The sequence below is a fragment of the Cricetulus griseus genome (assembly GCF_003668045.3).
Source record: "Cricetulus griseus strain 17A/GY chromosome 1 unlocalized genomic scaffold, alternate assembly CriGri-PICRH-1.0 chr1_0, whole genome shotgun sequence".
NCBI lineage: Eukaryota > Metazoa > Chordata > Mammalia > Rodentia > Cricetidae > Cricetulus > Cricetulus griseus.
In genome coordinates, this window is record NW_023276806.1 from 134,446,098 (window position 1) to 134,466,681 (window position 20,584).

Below are 20,584 nucleotides of genomic sequence, written 5' to 3' on the forward strand. Positions count from 1 at the left end.
AATGAGACAGGAAGTTAGATGGGATTAGGAGTCAGAGAGGATTCTGGGAAATGTAGTAAAGAAATGATGATCCAGGCAGGAAATGACATAGCAGGGAGACTTGTACATAAACATGGGAAGAAGGAAGTGGGTGTGCCCTTCCTCCAGATTCGAGATGTGATCCTCCGGCAAGGGAGGGTGCCAATGGAAGGCGTCCGATAAGATAAGTCTTATAAAATATATAGATTTATGATAAATAAGTCTGAGCTAACAGATGAGAATCCTAGTAATTGGCCAAGCAGCATTTGTACCTAATAATATAAGTCTCTGTGCATTAATTGGAGCCCTAACTCGGCAGGCATAACTCAGGTGGCTGGCAGAGACCTCCCACGTGGCGGTAGGGCTCAGGCGGCTTTTGGTGGAAAGATTTATCGTAACAGAGAAATCCTGTCTCGAAACCACCACCCCCCCAAAAAAAGAATCCCTGGCAGAGGAGTACCAATATGTACAGACTATTGGTGCTGTGTAGTAACTCACCTTGAGGGGGCAGTCTGTCTGGTCCAGCCAACCTGTCCTGTCCATACCTGAGAGGAGAAGTATGGATTGAGGAAAGAAAGAAGAAAGGGACAAGAGATAGAGCCAGAAGGGGACCCAGTGAATACCAGGATCACCCCCAAGTTTATTACTCAAAATTCTTATATACCCCAATCAAAGGGTGGGGGGGGGAGGCAAAAGACTTCCTTACCATGATACAAAGAACAAGTAAGCGTAATTACCTTCTCAATACCCAAACCATCAAGTAACCACACCCTAAATAAATATCCTGTTGTCAAGGTAACACGTCCATTAGTTACTCCTTAGACTGAATACTCTGTTGTCAAGGCAAGACACACAATAGCTACACCTGAGGCCAAACATTCTGTTGTTTGACCTTGAGAGAACACTAGTGGGTTTGAACTCTCTGACCTTAAGTCAAGATGAAACAGAGCCACTGCTATGGACCCAACAGTGCTGAGAAACCAAACAGAATTCTGTCAAAGCATTTGCTCATCTTCATAGAGAACAATACCCACAGTACATTACTTTGTTTGTTAACTTCCTGTCAATTACCAGATTAAACTAAATGGGCCCTCAAGGTGTGGTCAAGGGGATAGTGTCCTGATTTTTCTTAAAGAAAGTTCTTAGGTCACTTGGAAAAATACAGAATAAATAGAGGCTTCAGAGGAAAACAAGCAACTTCTATCTTTTTTTCTTGAACAAAAAGTTCAGCAGATCACGTTGGCCCCTTACCCCGGGTCCTCTTAGCCGCACTGCATTCCATCCCTGGAACTCATCTCTAATCCTGGCTTTGGAGTCTAGCCTGCCCTGGATTCTTGACTTTGCTCCTTCCATGGTGTTTCATTCCTTCTTTCACACCTTCCTTCTTCTTTCCACAAAGTGAGATAAGACTTTCCTGACAGATTCTCACCAGCCTCTGTCTCACACTTGGCCACTAAATCTGCAGTGTTAGCTCGTTAGAGAAAGCCATGTGCAACCTTCTGATGCCTGGAGGAAGTGTGCACCTAGGATATTGAGCTTCGAATCCTACACATCATGATAAAAATGCAACCTTACTTTTATTTCCTGTTTATGGGCAGAGGGGGTTTTGTATCCCTTTTCCTTAGTTAATGTCAAGGCTGCTAAGATGGCTCAGTGGATAAAGTTTGTCACACAAACCTACAGACCGGAGTTTAACGCTGGAGCCCACATAAAGGAGGAAAGGGAGAACTGATTCTGATCTCTGGCCTCCACACATACGAGGTGGTATATGTCTACCATGACAGACTCAACCAGACATACACATCATACACATACACACAAAATAATATTATTACAAACTTGCACCATGGGAAAGCCTGTCTTAGAGCTGAGGTTGTAATTCAATGTTTGACCATCTGTTTTAACATGCACACGGCCTGTACCAATTCCTAATGACAGAAGAACAACCATCTCCTACAGAGTCTAAGACCCACTGTGACAGGTGTTTGTTTCTGGAAGGTCTAAATGTGAATGCAAGCTCAGCCAGACAGCTCAGTGGGTAAGGGCCTTTGCCGCCAAACTCCAGGACCTGAGTTCCATCCCTTGGACCGCATGGAGTAAACTGACTCCTGTAATTGTCCTCTGATCTTTACATATGCTCCATGGTGCATATGTGCATGTACACACATACACTCACACACACACACACACACACACACACACACACACACACACACACAGAGAGAGAGAGAGAGAGAGAGAGAGAGAGAGAGAGAGAGAGAGAGAGAAACATAAAGTATGGGATTCTTTCTAAATTAACTTTGAGTGAGGCAGGGGAATGGCCATATGTCACCTTGGGGCTGCCATCACAGACCCATGCAAAGGAGATTTAACATCCGGGGGAATATGCTATTGGTCATTATCGTTGATTACAGGCCACACTTTGTGATATTCACTTTTCTATTTGTGTCTAACTTAGATGCAACTGGTTTCATTACAGAAAATAAGCAAATGACAAAACAAAACCTGCTGTCATGGTTTGTAGCCCCGTTAAGGCTGTAGCTATTTGGTTGCTGGTCTCTCAGTCCTCATCCTACCCTTAACAGTGTCTGTAAATACTCCATTTCTCCAGAGCTGTTGGACCAGTGTCAGTATCCTTCTCATCAGTGACCTAAATTCATTTGACATAGGTTTATTCTGTGCCTATGTGAGAAATGAGGTTTTTTTTTTTTCCTTTTTCTTTTGCATCTTGAATAGAGATGGAGGAAGGCATATCTTTTCTAGTCACTCTCAGAGAATTAAAATTCCCCTAGTGACTCTCGGTGAGAGCTGTTTCAATTCAGTAACTAGAACTTCATAGTCAAGTTGAATTGTCACAGATCCACCAGCTGAGGCCTGCCTCAGGAATGTCTGCTGGGTCAAAGGGAAGTGGGGTGAATGGAGAGAGGTTAGGTAGCCAGCCAAGGCTTGCTTGGCTCCATGGCGTCAGATTGTATGCATATCTGATAGCTACTCCGGCTTCACCTCTGCCCATCTTTTGTTCATGCAGATCCCAGATCTGGGAAGATGGGGATTTTCTGGGTTTCTTCAGGTTCCTAGGCAATTAATGGCCTCACTTTGGCTCTTCCCACAGATCATCTCACCTACTCAGATGGCCCTATGCAGCCCTGGTCTTCAGTAGTGTACATCTTCTACTCCACAAGCTGTGAGAGTTAGAGGTGTTCCCCAGACCGGTCTTGTGCCTTCCCCAGCATTTGGACCTTCCTTTCCCTATGTAGATTTCGTAGGCAGGACCAGACCCTCTATCCAGAGCCATCTTGAGCTTTCTCACAACGAATCCTTCACTAACAGCCTTGTCTCCAGTGCTAAGGACTACAGTACTCTGGGAAGTTGTAGTGTTTAAGTTTGTGGTTACATGCTTTTACCTCTCATCTGGCCTTTCAAAATGATTCTTCACGAGTGGAGCCGCGCTTTAAAGATGGCGCTGGCTTCCTCCTCAGAGAGCTGCGTGGAGCCACGCTTTAAAGATGGTGCTGGCTCCCTCCACGATCCCGAAAGACAACTCTTCGAAAAACAACTCCATATATGGCTAAGGCCAGATGATCATAAGCGCTTGCGTATGCGTGGACCTATGGACGGTGCCTACGTGGCAATCCAGGGTTGGTGGTCCATGCCTATTTAAGGGCTGGGAGAGGCTTGCCCGAGGAGAGAGATCGCTGTTCAAGGTTCTGAATAAACTGCTTGCAAGAAGAGCTCCGGTGTTGCGTCATCCTTGCTGGTCGAGGCTGTTGCCAGTGGCCCGTACGGGGAACTACCTCCTCCATTCTCTCTCTCCGTGGAGCCCAGAACTTGCTGCAGTCAGGGGGTGCACCGGTAAGTCCTCAGGTAAGATTGGGGATCCGCGATAAAAGCGGGTTTTATGCTCTCGCCTGTAGGTAAAGGGAGAGCGGGACAGTAGAGCCGCGACAAGACAAGTTAAAAGTGAAAGTAAACACGTTGCTCCTGCTTTAACTTGCAGAGTGAGAGTAAAGTGAATGGACCCTGCTATTATAGTGGTGATTTGGATACTTTTTAACATTGCAGTGTGGGCTTTTGTTTTTTGGTGGTGTTATCCGACCTGCAAGCCTTCGGAGCCCACAAACTGAAACAAAAGCACAATGGGATCGTTACAATCACATCCAATTTTTCTGGCTCTTCAAGAGCTGCTTCATTCTAAAAATTTAAGGTTAACTAAAGCCATGTTGCAGAGGTTCCTGAGTGAATGCGACACCATTGCACCCTGGTTCGCGATTTTGGGCAATCTCTCGGTGGCTAGTCGGGATAAGTTAGGTTAAGATTTGGAACATTCCTTAAAGATACCAGAAAAACAGCGCCCTAAAATGGCGGCTGTAAAGCAAAGGCACCGCCCCGCCCTGTTGCTCCTCCCCCCTACTGTTCGAAAGAGGAAGTAGGAGCTTCTGGTTGCTCCACCTTCTGGCCAGTTCTGGCGGCGCACGCCGGTAGGATTTGCTGAAGGAGGCAGAGGCCATTGCTCCTTTAGAGCGGACTTTCCAAAGATTAGATGTGTCCATTACATGGATGATATTTTATTGGCTGCCAAAGATGATAAAACGCTCAATAAGGCATATATAAAATTGGTAAAATTGCTTGAGATGCGTAAATTAGTCATAGCTTCAGAAAAGGTACAAAAGGAAACTGTTATTAACTATCTAGGGACTAAGATTCTCCCTCATACAATTATTCCACAAAAGATAGAGATTAGAAAAGATAATTTAAAAACTCTTAATGATTTTCAGAAGTTGTTGGGTGATATAAATTGGATAAGGTGTTATTTAAAATTACCTAATTATGAGTTAAAACCATTGTATAATATTCTCAATGGTGATTCAGTGTTAGATTCACCTAGGCAGTTAACCGCTAAAGCCAGAGAAGTTTTGAAGAAAGTGGAGACAAAATTACAAAATGCCAGCCTTAAACGGCTAATAGAAAATATGGATATTCTTTTGTGTGTGCTCCCAACATTCACCCAGTCTACAGCTTTGCTGTGGCAAGATGGTCCGTTACTGTGGATTTATTCTAAATCCTCCCCAGGAAAAACTATTGAATACTATCCTGCAGCAGTTGCTGACTTGACTCAAAATGGGACACAGCAATGCCTTCAATATTTTGGGAGGCTACCAAATAAGATCATAATCCCATATACTGCTCAACAAGTTAAGATTCTTTGTGGAACTGTGGATGATTGGGCCATTCTGTGCTTCGGGTTTTCAGGAGAAATAGATAATCATTATCCAAAACACCCTCTAATGTCATTTTTTTAAAGAACATCTGGTCATTTTTCCTAAAATGACTGCAGCTGCTCCTATTGCTGGAGCCACAAACATTTTCACTGATGGATTCAAGACAGGCTATAGAGCCTATAGCATAGGATCCACTGCAATTTCAATATCAGCCTGGCTCCCCCCCCCCAGATTATTGAATGTAAAATTGTCCTTGAAGTGTTTAGAAATTGCCCGTTCCCCTTTAATCTAATTTCTGATTCGGCATATGTTGTGAATGCTGTTAAGGCCCTGGAGGTTGCAGGACCTATCAAACCTAATAGTACAGTTTGCATACTCTTACAGGAGTTGCAAAAGTTGATCTGGCATCGCAATCAGAAATTTTTTATACAACATATTAGGGCTCATACCAACTTGCCCGGACTTCTATCAAAAGGCAATGAGATCGTAGATCACTGTACTAGAGGGGAATATGTATTTTTTGCTTCCCCTGTGGAGCGGGCGCAGCAATTTCACAAACAATTCCATGTATCTGCAAAAACTTTGCAGCAAAAGTTTCAGCTATCTCGAGCGGAGGCTAGACAGATAGTATTGAATTGTCAACAGTGTATAACCTTTTTGCACCCCCCTAGCCTAGGGGTCAATCCCAGAGGGCTATTGCCCCTGAAAATTTGGCAAATGGACATAACCCATTTTCAGGATTTGGAACTCTTAAATACATCCACGTGTCTGTGGATACCTGTTCAGGCATCATCCATGCCACACCTATGAGTGGGGAAAAGGCTCGCAATGTCATTGGACTTTGCCTTGAGGTGTGGGCTGCCTGGGGAAAACCTCAGCAATTAAAAACTGATAATGGCCCCGCTTATACAGTTCAATCTTTTACCTCCTTCTGTAAGCAGATGGAGGTCCAAATAAACCATGGCCTAGCTTATAATCCCCAAGGACAAGGAATAGTTGAAAGAGCTCATCGCACTTTGAAAGAATGTTTATTAAAACAAAAAGGGGGAATAGGCCATTGTAGAACACCAAAGGAACAACTATCTTGGCTCTCTTTACTCTGAATTTTTTGAATTTGGATTCTCAAGGCCTTTCTGCTGCCAATAGGCACCAGACTCAGGCACCTGCTCAGAAGGGCTACGTAAGATGGAAAGATATCCTTACGGGTCTATGGCATGGACCAGACCCAGTGTTAGCATGGGCGAAAGGCTCTGTTTGTATTTTTCCACAGGATCTTTTGGACCCTATTTGGGTGCCAGAACGCCTAGTAAGAAAGGTGCAAATACAAGAGGACGCAAGACAAGATGATACCGATACTTCTGGGGATCCTGAGCGTGCTCCTCACTCACCCATCGGAGAAGGCGACAGCGGAGCCACCGTGGGGAATTCTATTGGCCTTCCCCAAGCCAATGCCTGTTCGACATGATGCTCAGGTGTTCCCTCGCCTTTTCACCACCACCACCAAGCTAAATTTGCCCTATATTCCATTAGATAGTGAAATTGCCCCTATAGGAAAAAATAGATCCTTAACTAATGAGGGAAGTTTATGTTTTACCGTTTTTGCTGATGCTAATAGTTCCTGTATTAATTTGTTCAGGTTCAGTGCAGGATGGTTTGATGGGTATCGTAAGTACGGGGCTCAGTCAACTTCTTATAACTCCTCCATCAACCAAGATAATACCACAACCTATTCAACAAAGGTTGTTTGGCTGAACGGTACATGACCTTGGTGTCAATATGACAATTCCTCCACTCCTCCCCCTCAACCGAAGTGGGCCCCTACTTGCTAGGGAACCTTTGAAGGGGAGCACTGGCCATGGACCGGGTGTCAATCCAAAGTGCTAAGATGGGCAGATAAGGGTAAGGAATTTACCTTTTCCCCTGATAGAGTGGGCTCAGAAGAATATCTGGGTTTGTTTCAACAAACAGATCTTCTAAATCCTTTTAGTATTTGGATGCTTTGTGGAATTAATGGTCATTGTTTAGATGCTTCTCCTTTAGCTATGATTAATGGTGGAAGTTTTGGGGTAGGGGACGTTAGCTGTTCGATCATAGAAGTCAGACAGCGAAACTGCTCTAATAATGATGATCCTCAAAAGACTCTAAGGGACAATCGTCTCTGCTCTGGATATCATGAAGCAATTATACCCACTGGACATTATGCAGCTATCCCTGTGTCTGTGCATCCACCATTTATGTTTATTGTTAGTAATTATAGCTTGCAGAAATGTAGCAATGAGACTTGCTTCTATACCCAATGCTGGAATGCTTCTAAGTATAGCTTTGCTATGATTGCTCTCGTTCCACGCTGGGTTCCCGTGCCAGTGGATGCTCCTAACGCCATGAGCCTTTTAAGATATAAGCAGGATGTTGGTGGCTCACGACTTAGTAATAGCACTCTGGACCAAGAGGCTGCCTGATCTCTGCGAGTTCGAGACCAGAGACATAAGCACTGAGTCAAACAATAATCCAGTTGGAAAGGGGAATCAGCAGCAATGAAATGCCTGACCTCACAAAGTCAGACCGCCTAGGCCCCCAGCCAGACACCTGGGGAGCCAGGATAAGACTGCCCAAGCCCCAACTGACAGCTTTGGTCACCGCTGTAGCTCTTGCTGCTACGGCAAGCACAGTAGCAGCTATTGCCATGACCCATACTGTACAGACAGCTCAAACGTTAAATAATTTATCTGCCTCGGTGGCACACGCACTGGAGGCACAAACTGGAATAGATAGCCAGTTAAAAGGTGGACTAATGGTTGTCAATCAACGCATAGATTTGGTTCAAGAACAAATTAATGTCCTCTGGCAATTAGCTCAACTTGGATGTGAGTGGAAGTTTCCTGGGCTGTGCGTAACCAGCATTCAGTATGAAAACTTTACTCGTGCAGCTAATTTATCTAAAGAATTGTCTAGCTATTTTCTAGGTAATTGGTCTGGTGCATTTGAACAACAATTGGAAAAGCTGCGGGTGGCGATAGTGACCGTGAATTCCACGTGCATGGACGCCGGTCTAGCAGAAGGACTGTCCTCCTGGATCTCTACAGCCATGAATCATCTTAAGGAGTGGGCGGGGATAGGAGCCCTGACAGGCTTTATGGTACTTGCCTCCCGGGCGTGCCTGTGGTGCATTTGTCGCATGAGGGTCTCACAGCGTCGCAATGTGGCCATGATCATTCAGGCCTTCACGGCCGTTGGAGCAGGACAGTTCCCCCAAGCTTGGTCAGCTATATTTGAGCACAGGATACGAGGCTTGCGCACTGCACTTGAGGTCAACATACATCAGCTTCAAGAAGAGCAAGTCTGATTGCATGTGGGTTGGTGTCTAAGTCCCACCTCTGTGAAAAGGGCACTGAGCTGGTCTAGTGTTCTCTGGGTGGATGACACCTGGACAGACATTAGTACATGCTCCATTTTAACAGAGATCAGACCTCTACTCTTGCCTGTAGCACTTTAAAACAAAAAAGGGGGAACTGTAGAGAGCTGCGTGGAGCCGCGCTTTAAAGATGGCGCTGCTCCCGCCCTCCGAGATCCCGAAAGCGAGCGCTCTCTTCGAAAAACAACTCCATATATGGCTAAGGCCAGATGATCGTAAGCACTTTCCGTATGCGTGGACCTATGGACGGTGCCCACGTGGCAATCCAGGGTTGGTGGTCCATGCCTATTTAAGGGCTGGGAGAGGCTTGCCCGAGGAGAGAGATCGCTGTTCAAGGTCCTGAATAAACTGCTTTCAAGAAGAGCTCCGGTGTTGCGTCATCCTTGCTGGTCGAGTCGGTGCGACATCTCCAGTGCTAAGGACTACAGTACTCTGGGAAGTTGCAGTGTTTAAGTTTGTGGTTACATGCTGTTACCTCTCATCTGGCCTTTCAACAATGATTCTTCACCAATTCAGTTACTGTCCACAATCTAAGCCCTTTGCACAGTTCATTTGCCCAAGGGATTCAAGGGCTGGGAAAAACTTCTTTGTTTAATTTCTTTTATTTTTCAGAGTATAATATAATTAAATAATTTCCTACTTCCTTTTCCTCCTCCTCCCCCAACCCTTCCATATAACTCTCCTTGCTCTCTTTCAAATTCATGGCCTCTTTTTTTCATTAATGGTTGATATATATACACAGGTCTATACATATATTCCTGATACATAAATATACTGGGCTCAGTCTGTATAATGTTACTTCTATGTTTTCAGGGATTATCACTTGATATTGGCTAATGAATCCATGTGCTCTTCCCTGGGGAAGACTATTCCACTCTTAGCATTCTTTAGTTGCCTGTAGTTATTCATGTAGGGATGAAGCCTCATAGACTTTCCCATGTCCACTTTAGCATATCTATTGCTGTTGTCCTTGTTCAGTTCATCTTTGGGCAGCCATTTGGTGAGACTTTATGAGCACAGCTTCTACCATTCCTAGGAGACACAACTCGTAGCAAACTCCCTTGCTAGTCCTTTGGCTCCTATGATCTTTCTATTCCCCTGCCCCCATGGCTTTCACAATGATCTCTGAACATTAGGTGAGGAGGTTGTTTTGTAGATGTATTCACTGGTCCTAGGTTCCACTTCTACACATTTTGATTGGTTGTGGTTTTCTATAATGGTCTTTATCTTGTTGCAAAGCTAAGTTTCCTTGCTTGGGGGTGAGGACTACATTTATTTGTGGGTATAAGGACAATTGTTTAGAATGGAGGTAGTAGAATTATGCTGATTTAATGAAGTGGTGGTTGTAGGTTCTCCTTCAATATCCAGGAGATCACTTACCCTAGGGAGTTGCTTAGGTTTCAGTACCAGGTCTGATTCCTTCTTGTGTGGATCTTAAGCTCAATTACAGAGCTGTTGGTTACCACCAAGTTATGGGTGCCACTACTGCACCCTTAAAGATATTGTGCCATGTTGGTTGTTGTTGTGGATCATAAGTGCAGTAGCTGGATGGGGCTGTTGGATGCTTTGAATAGATTAGGAAGGATTAGCTGTATATCTTTGAAGTTCTGTTAGAATTCTGCTGTGAATTTTTCCAGGCTTGGATTTTTTTTCTTTTTAGCTGGAGGGATTTTTATTACTATTTCAATCTCCTCATCTGTTATAGGTCTATTTAGGTTGCTAACTTCTTTTTGGCTTAATTTTAGTGGGTTGGCTGAAGCTAGAAAATTATCCATTTCTTGTAGGTTTTCCAACTTGATGCAGTAGAGGATTTTGAAGTATTCCTTTATAATATCCTGAATCTCTTCAGTGTCTATTGTAATGTTTCTCTGCTCATTTCTGATTCTGTTAATTTGAGTCCTGCCTTTCTTTTCGTTAGCTGGGCAAAGGGTCTGTCAATCATGTTTATCTTCTCAAAGAGCCAGCTCTCATTTTCTTTTATTCTTTGTATTGTTTTCTTTGTCTTTATTGATTTCTGCTCTGATTTTTATATTTCTTGATGATGACAGGGTTGGGATTTGGTTTGCTCTTATTTTTCCACATTTTTAGTTGCATTAATAAGTCATGTTTTGTGCTCTTTCTGATTATTTTTAATGTAGGCACTCAGAGATACAAATATCCCTCCTAGGACTGCTTTCAATGTGTTCCAGAGATTTTGTTGTGTTTTCATTTTCATTTAGTTCCAGGAAAATTTTCATTGTTTGAATTTTTCTTGGACCCATCCATCATTTAGTAGTGAATTTCTTAATCCCCATGTGCTTATGTACTTGTTAGAGATTTGTTTGCTGTTAATCTTAAGCTTTATTTCTTTGTGGTCAAATACGATACGTGGAGTTGTTTCAATCTTTTTGGATTTGTAAAGATTTATTTTATGTGCCAGGATGCAGACTATTTTAGAAAAGCTTCCATGTGCTAAGAGTAGAAAGCACTTTGTTTTGAGCTTGTGTTGAGTATTCTGTAGATATCTGTTAAATTCATTTGATATGTAACAATGTCAATTAATTCTGATGTTTCTCTGTTTATTTTATATTCACATGACCTGTCTATTGTAGAAAGTGGGGTATTAAACCAACCTTTATTAATGTCTTGCTGTTAAGCTGTGTCTTTTAACTCAGTAGTGCATTTAGAAAATATGGAATTGAGTGTACCAGATTGGTGCATATATGTCTGAGACAGTAATGGCTTCTAGGTTAAATGTTCCCTTGATTTGAATGAAGTGTCCCTCATTGTCTCTTCTTATTAGTTTCAGTTTCATCAGATATGTGGTTAGTGATGCCCGCTTGCTTCCTGGTCCCATCTGATTTGAGTACTTTTGTCCATCCATTTATTCTAAGGCAGTGCTCATCTTTAAAGCTAAGATATGTTTCTTGTAGGCAACAAGTAGATGAATTTTGTTTCTGGATCCATTTGGTTGGCCTGTGTCTTTTGATTGGGAAGTTGAGACCATTGTTATTTAAAATTTTTATTGAATTTCCTGTGTGTTATTTGTGGTCATTGTGGTGTTGATTTCTGGCATTGTTTGTGTTCTCAGTGATATTTTGTGTTTTATTAATTATGGCTTCATATTTCTTTCCATTGTCTCTCTGCTATGCTCATTCCTCTCTTCATCTTTAAATATTGCTTTCTGTGTTTTCTTTACATTGGTTTGTTGGATGTATTTTTTTAGACTGATTATATCCTGGAAAGTTTTCTTCCTCCTTCAATTATAGTGAATAGTTTTGCCAGCTACCTTAGTGTAAGCCAGCTGTCATCATCTGTTAGGACTTCCATTGAATTGATCCAGGCCCTTCTGGCTGTCAAAGTTTCCACTGACAAATAAGTTGTTATTCTGAAAGGTTTCCCTCTTTATGTGACTTGTGTCTTTTCTCTTGCAGCTTTCAATAAATTTTCTTTGTTATACACTTAGTGCTTTAATTGTGACATCCATGGGGATTTGATGATCTGTTGTTTTCATTTATTCTCTTTAAGTTCTTTTTCCTTGATTTCCTTTACACCATCCCAGTCCTCTGTGTCCACCTGACTTCATTCCGCCTAACCCATTTCCAACCTCTAGGCCTAGCCTGCGTATACATCCTCTTTTCTGCCCCAACTTGCCCTGTCCATATGAGACTGAGAACTTGCAAAAGAAGCCCACATGTCCAGATTTAGTCTCAAAAGCACAAACAATAGATCAAAGTCGGCATGTTCCCTCCAAAACCTACCAGTTCTGTAGAAATGTTTGCAAATGAAAACTACCCTGATGAACCCCAGGACGTGTAATTTAAACAATCAATCTAAAACTCCATCACAGCCTTGAGATATACTGAAAAAAAAACTTAACTTTATTTGATATCACACCTAGATCTGAAGAACTCTTCCATGAGATTTATAACTCTATCCTTTTGCCAAACCTCTCTGAGATTCACTGCACTCTGAGTATGTGTAACATTGAGGAACTTCATTGCATTATCCCATCTGTCTCATCTTTCCAGTGCTGCCATGATTCAGACACCCCTTAAGTGAATTCCTTTACGAGTTCCTCTTTGTCCTTTTATTTTGAATCTTCTCTATCAATTTGGGAACTGGGTTGAGGCTCATTTTCAAAGCAACTATGTCCCCTACTTCCTTAGAACTAAGGGTCATTTTTTTGTAGTCACCATTTGGAGCATGGAACTGTCCTCTCTTGTTATACACAATGGGGTTATAGCTATGTTTCTAAACTCAGATCCTAGATAATCACTTAAGTAAAACCATTACTTCATAGACAGGAGCCAGACTGATTTATCCCAAATACATCCCTTCTGATTACTTTTTTTGGAATGGTTGCCAAGACTCCTGAAACTTTTCTTCACTCCCAAGACTTTTAACACAATTAACTTGGTTCTTAAAACAGCCCTCAGAGTCTCAACTGGCAGTATCCATGCATTACTTTGTAGTTCACCATCCACTAAGTGATATTTCAGGTGATTAGCTAGCAATGACTATGATAGGGTTATGATAGGGTTATTGCAGTTCTAGATTAACACCAAATTGATCTAGCTTTCCAGACTACCTCTCCTACTCCCCACACAATTCTTCAGGACTTACCCAGTATTTTATCTAAGGAGTGTCTTCATGTGTTTACTATAGGACTGATATGAGTCAGCCATGGATAGCCCTCATTGCTATCCACAGACTGTAGTCACAGCCACCCCAGTGGTCCTACCATGGATAGTACCCATTGCTACCCATTCACTGTGGTCATAGCCATCCTCAGTGGCCCTAATTAGAAACCAGATTCCCCATAAACAGACATATCATTTGGAACTGTCAAGTGTGTTAGAGAACAACTAGGGTCAACTTGATGGTTGAATTTTCTAATTGTTCTTTAAAAATATATATGTTTAAAAATGCATAAGAATGACCTTAAATCAATCAAAAGTCCCATCTTTGTTGTAGGATGCTCCTCTGAGTGTGACAGCCATTACCATTTTATCAGAGAAGCTGTGGTTACCAAAACAAATTCTTAAGCTCAGGATGGCTCCTCATAGGAGAAAGTAGGGAGGACTCAAAAAGTAGGGAGGACACTCTCACTCAAGCTATTACACACTTCCTCCCATACTTCCTCCCACCTGTGAGTAATCTAGCCATGCAGCACATGGTCTCAAGAGGCGTTAGAGTCTGTAGTGTGTGGAAGGTCAAATGAAGAGGATACCCCACCTATGCGGCCCTGGAGACATCACCATTCATGCTCAGGTGAGAATCTAGTGACGTAGCTTCTTTGAGGTCACCACACACCTGCAAGTGACCCCTGCCTGTGCTATATTTTATAAACAAGCATTTTATAAATATATCAGTTCAACAAACTAGATCTGAGTGGAATTGTTCTTTTGGTCTGCCGTTTCCCCAGTAACCTGAGAAAAGCAAAGGTGAGTTTGGAAGGAAGCACTGTTCTTGCTGTGGGTGATGAGACATTAAAACAAAGCTTAGCCATATAAAGTAGGAGTGTCTGTATAGGCAATCCTGATGCAGTCAACTTGGCCCATGTGAGACGATACAGCATGCTTTCTTTCTGTAATAGCTGTAACATTGTCCTTACCATGGGTAAAAGGACATTTAACTAAGGCTATTCAGTCTGTGGGCAGAACCACAAGATAGCCATCTTCTATTGTATGATATGAAGTAGCAAGCATCCTTGATGAATGGGGTCTGCCATATAAATACAGGAATGCCCCCAAGGTAGCTGATGGACTAAAGAATATATTACCACCCTCCCAAATAGTCTGTAAGGGATGGGATCTCAAGTAGGTTGTGACATCAGTTGTGTGGTTCTTGCTGAGGTGACAGGAGATGCAACTGAGCCCAAGCTGTTTGCCTAGAAAGAACTTATGCATACAAAAGAGAAATTATAATATATATATAATTATAATTATATAATATATATATATATGTCAAAAAAGAAATTATACTGAGAAAATGCCGTGTTCTATAGGGCTCCAGGATCAGAATTGACTGGAGCAGTGAGGGAATGAAGAAAAGCCAGATACATGAACAGGTAAGGTGGGATCAGATGGGCTCTTTGATGGAGAAATGTCAGCACCATAGAAGTTCAGTGTTAACTATATACAATTAGAGAGGAAGGAGGGTTTGTTGCAGACATTTGAACAAGGAAATAAGGTTATTATGTGCAGATAAACAAGGAGATAGGCTTTGTGGTATTCAGGTGGATAAAGGAAAGGGATTTAGATCACCATAGTAGAGGCAACCTCTGTAGGCACTCTCTTAGGTGCAGGAAAATGCCAACTCTGTCCTTGCAAGACCATTAGAACAATTGATTCCTTAAAATGTGTGTTCTACCACAGTAACTAGGCAACGTGATAACCCTAAAGTACACTAGTGGCATGAATACCTTGGTGGTAACCACCAGCTCTCTAATTGGCCTAAAGACCCAGTCAACAAGAGGGAAATCATATCTAATACTGGAAGCCTCACCGAGTACACAGGGCTAGTGAACTATGGATCTTTGAGAAGACTCTATAACCATTACTTTACTAAACCAGCATAGCCCACAACTGAATATTTGTCCTTCTACCAATAGGTAAGTGCAGTCCTCACACCTAATCAAGGAAACTTCTTTTTGCAACAAATGAAGACTATTAAAAAACAAAAACTAAAACCAATCAAAATGCTGAATTTTGGAACCCAGTTCTGAGATGGTGTGTTCTGGTAATGCAGAAGAGTCACAAACATGACTGCCTAAACATGAGTTGAACAGGGACAACAGCAATAGACATGCTAAAATGGGCAGGGAAGAGCCCACAAGGCCTCATCCCACACAAAGAACCACAGGCAACTAAGAAATGCAGAAAATGGAAGAAATAATCTTCCCCAGAGAAAAGCACACTAATTGGTTATCCAATGCCAAATAAACCCCCAAAATACAAAAAAACTTTATACAGACTAAGCAGATTATATTTAGGAATATATGCATTACATATATGTGTATGTAACAAGAATTAATGAGAAAAGAGGCTGTGAATTTGATAGAGAGTAAAGAGGAGTATACAGCAGGATTTGGAAGGTGGAAGTGATGTATTTATATTATAACATTAAAGGTAAAAGGAATAATTTTTAAAAAATGTGTTCGACATACATTATATACTTCTGAGTTATCCCAATTGTCCTGTCTCTACACAGGCCACCAGGACTCCTCCAATTGTTTCTTGTCCTTGCTGTCATCACCAGCCTGTGACTCTTGAAGGTCAGTAATCATGTCTTTCATCCTTAAGTTGCTAGACTAGCACATAATCTCTGGAAAATAAATGGGCACTTGGTTCTAAATTCTACCTATTTTGAAGCCTTCTGAGACCCCTTAAGTCTACTCTAATTTCTATATTTTCTATACTCAGAACATTGTCTGAATAACTCGATCCACAGTCAATCATGCATGCTGACATAACTTCTGTGTTTATGAAACTCTTGTACAGTAATTTATTCTCCTAATGCTTCATCTTTATGCCTAATTAGATTTTAGTTAATTAAGAGCAAAATTAAATTTGTGCTTTTTGGGTTTCCTCAGAGGCTAGCAGAAGATTTTGCGCACTGGAGGCACATAGTAAATGAACCTTCAGACTATGATTGGAAAACAAAAGGAACAAATGACCTTGGGGGGATTTAAAAGAGTCTACTGACTATGACAACTATTTTCAAACCCTAGCCATCTGAGTATGGAAATCATTTTGCCTCTTTGGGTTCAGTTTGAATAAGACAAAGAGGTGGCTTGAACACTTTAGAAGAGCGGTACAGGTTTGGCATCCAGCACATCCATGAACTAAGAAATCTGTGTGCAAGTAGAGGTGAGGCATCAAATTTTCTATCATGAATCTCCTGATACCCTAACAGGGGCTGCCTAAATGTAGTGCTCCAGGAGCCTCAATGTAGGCATGGCATCTGATGTGCGTATTCCTATCACTGGAGAGCTGAGGCAAGAGGAGTGGGTTGGGAGCCAGATTAGGGTATATGGATGAGTAAAACAAAACAAAATAGACAACCAAAAAGTCCCCCGAAAATAACAATAACAACAAAACCCTGATGGCTCAATTTTTTTTTTCAAGACAGGGTTTCTCTAACTGGTGGGCTTTCCTGGAACTGACTCTATAGACCAGGCTGATCTTGAACTCTCACAGAGGTCTGCCTGCCCCTGCCTACTGAGTGCTGTGATTAAAGGCATGCACCAGGATGGCTCAATTTTTAGGAATTTGGGATTCTGAAATTATGAATAGATTGTGTATTTTAGAAATTAATTTGTAATATATTAGTATATTGTGCATGAGTGACTTTTTATGGACTAACCTAGAAATTAAACCCCTAGTATATAGAATAAATAATATTTCAAGTATAGTGTACATTTTCCTCTTTAGCATTTTTTTTATTCTTGCAATTGGGAAGAAACATTCAGACTTTAAAAAAAATTAAATTAGAAACAAGCCTGCTTCACATGTCAATTCCAGCTCCCTCTCCCTCTCCTCCTGCCCCATCCTCCACCAGCCTTCCCACTCCTTTCCCCTCGGCTCCCCAGGGAGGATGAGGCCCTCCATGGGGGAGCCCCAAGTCTGTCATATCATGCAGGGGAGGGCCTAGGCCCTCCCCCATGTGACCAGGCTGAGAGAGCACCCTTCCATGTGGAATGAGCTCCCAAAGTCCATTCCTACATTAGGAATAAATACTGATCTACTACCAGAGGCCCCATAGATTTCTAAGGCCTCCTCACTGATACCCATATTCAGGGGTTCTGGATCAGTCCCATGCTGGCCTCCCAGCCATCAGTCTGGGGTCCATGAGCTCCCCCTTGTTCAGGTTAGCTGTTTCTGTGACCCCTTTGCTCATCACTCCTTTCTCTCTGCAACAGGGTTCCAGGAGTTCAGTTCAGTGTTTAGCTGTGGTTATCTGCCTCTGCTTCTATCAGCCACTGGATGAAGGCTCTAGGATGGCATATAAAGTAGTCATCAATCTCATTATCGGGAAAGGGCATTTAAAGTAGCCTCTCCACTATTGCTGAGATATTTAAGGATGTATCTTGCCTGGTTGGCATGAAGGAGAATGGAAGGGGTGGAAGGGTCACATGGTTTTAACCATAACACTTGGGATAAAAGGCAAAACAACACCTTTAAATTATCTCTCAGTTCAGAAGGTCAGCAGTATATAACAAGACCAAAATAATCAACTATATCATTATATTTTCAATTCACTGTTTTCAGTATTTGTTTTTTCTTAATATAAGATAATGTAAAACTGAGAGTGGCTTATTAAATTTTTTAGTGAAATCTAAATAATCTTCCAGAGGTTTTTGGAAAAAGATTTAATTCTTTCCTTATTGGCTCTCCATACAATGTATCTACACCAACAAGGGTTTTTGCTTTTGTTAAACCCACCCTCATTAAGTAATGTGTGTGTGTGTGTGTGTGTGTGTGTGTGTGTGTGTGTGTGTGTGTGTGTGAAGCGATTTGACCATGCACCATTTATTTATGGAAAAGTATGGTTTTATGAGGAACTACTTGATTCATAGAAGGCCTCATGCCATCTTGAATTGTACAAGAGGCAGTTACAGTTCATGGTAACTAATCTTCAGCTGTTTGTTTTTGTTGTTATTTGAGTCAGAGTTACATTTCTTTTAAATTACATTCATTTATTGGTGTGCTTCTGTGAACTGTATGGGCTGGCATCCATGAGTGCAGATGTTAGGTCAGAGGACAACTCCCGTGAGTAATTTCTCTTCTCTACACTGTGGGTCCTGGAATTGGCCCTAGCTCATTAAACCTAGTGCCACACACCTTTACTCACTGAGCCATCTTGCTGGCACCTGTTTTTTTTGTTTTGTTTTGTTTTGTTTTGTTTTGTTTTGTTTTGTTTTGTTTTGTTTTGTTTTTAAGAGAAGGTTTCATGTAGCCCAGGCTGGCTTTGAGCTCACTATGTATTGATAACTGAAGATGACTTTGAACTCCTGATCTTCCTGCCAATGCCTCCAAAATGCAGGGGTTATAGGAGTGCACTGCCACACCCAGCTAACTAACCAGTCTTGGACATACCATTGTAATGTCTGCCTTGGTCCCCACCTATCCAGGCCCAAGCACAATCAATGAATTGTCTGTCAGTATGCAACCCTGATGAGATCTGTGCGACATTTACAACTTCATTATTTCATATGGCTATCACCAATATCCTTAGGACTCTACTTCATTTTGCCTAGTTCCCATTGATCATTAATTATATTGACATCCCTAGGACTCTACTTCAGTCTCCCTAGTTCCCATTGATCATTATTGACAAGACAATCTCTCCTGAAAATAATTGCTTCATCCTTTCTTCTTTAGTTTTATCTGATACCTTCCCATTACATTTGGGCATTGTAACTCACACTTTGGGACTCTCCCTTTACTTCATCATGTGTCTTTCCCTGCCTGTCCATTATTTATCTCATTTTGCTGTCCTTTGGTTTCAATCTACAGTAAGAAGTCGGTCTGACTAAGGATGTCTTTTAAAATGTCTTCCATCTTTATTTGCACTGGAAAAATTTCTCATGCTAAAACAGTAACATGATTAAGTAGATAATGGTATTGTAGTTTGTTTTATATACAAGAAAATCAAGGCTCAAGATACCCAAAGTAAGGTAGTCAAGGACAGTATTCAACAACTCAATATTCTGGCACTGTTTATTGTTGTTTGTTTTTCTTTAACTCTTAACTATTATACTTGCTGGCTCCAATTTGACTGTGAGGAATCCAAATACATAAAGACCTGTAGGTCAAAGTCTGTTTGTGGTTCTTGGGAGCATACCAAGACCATCCTTCAAGATGCTCAGCAAATGCTTTTCCACAGAGCTACATCCCCAACTCTGTATAGAAGACAAAAGTTGACAGTTTAGCTCAACCAGAGATGCACACAAATCACTTTCCTATAAAGCAGTGTGAGCTAAGTCCTGGGAAAGCTGGACAGCAATGGGTATGAGGCATTGGGAGAGGATTTCTCAGAAGCAATGAAAATCTATAGATCTTGAGACATAGACTTTTAATGGGCAATTGAGCCATTCAAACTTAACAATAAATACTTTTATTGTAACTTATGTTATTTGGTTCATTTTCTTTCTATTGATCTTTAGCTCAATTAGAGAAGTTTTTAAAGCAAGGCTTATGTTTTATGCATCTGTATTTTCCAGCATTGTGGACACAGTACATTAGAAACATCTTGTAATTATTTACATAAGCATAAAATGTATTCATGAAACAAATTAGTTTCTCTTAAAGTCCATCTTACTAAACACGACACTCTCTTAAATATTCTGATGACATTCTTCACTGTACTCATCAACTTTCACTGTGACTTCCCTGTTAGGTGTTTAGTACTCCCAGGACAAGGACTGTGTGTATCCTGTATACCAATGAATCTTGTTCACACTAGTTATTTAGTAAGTCCTTGCTGAATAAATTAAATAGGCCTTTCACAGATTCTTTCACAAAGTGTTTCCATCACCAGTGAGTTTATGAAAAGCTACATATCCCACCATCTTATTGGATAGGCAGAGTTGCACACCAGCAGATGGCATCTCTCAGAATCTCTCTGTGAAGACATCTGGTTAAGTTCATTATACAATGTATTGAATTAAGTTAGATATCTATGCCCTTTTATTTCTGTGATGCACTTTATTTTTATTGGAATCTGGGGGTCTTATGCATATAAGGCAGTACTTTGTCACTTAGTTGCATTCCCAGCCCACCCGTGAGAAACATTTATTAATGTTCTGTGAAATCACAGTGGGACAGACACATTACAAAGGAAATAGGTGGTTGCAACATGTGTCATACACCTGTATTACACCTGTACTTCCCAAGCAAAGAGCCTGGGTTTTCATTTTGTTCATGTGTTTTGTGTTTGTCTGATTTGA

The 20,584-nt window shown here is 41.5% G+C and overlaps 1 long non-coding RNA gene across 2 annotated transcripts; it reads left to right on the plus strand.

Annotated features, from left to right (window-relative positions):
* Positions 1-347: 347 nt before the first annotated feature.
* Positions 348-9,012, plus strand: LOC113832964. 2 transcript variants are annotated; one of them, XR_003480478.2, is made up of 3 exons: positions 348-2,128; positions 3,131-3,882; positions 6,508-9,012. It is a non-coding gene; the product is annotated as an uncharacterized LOC113832964 (long non-coding RNA). The 2 variants fall into 2 exon arrangements; XR_004772005.1 differs by having other exon boundaries at positions 3,131-3,870.
* The last annotated feature ends 11,572 nt before the right edge of the window (positions 9,013-20,584 follow it).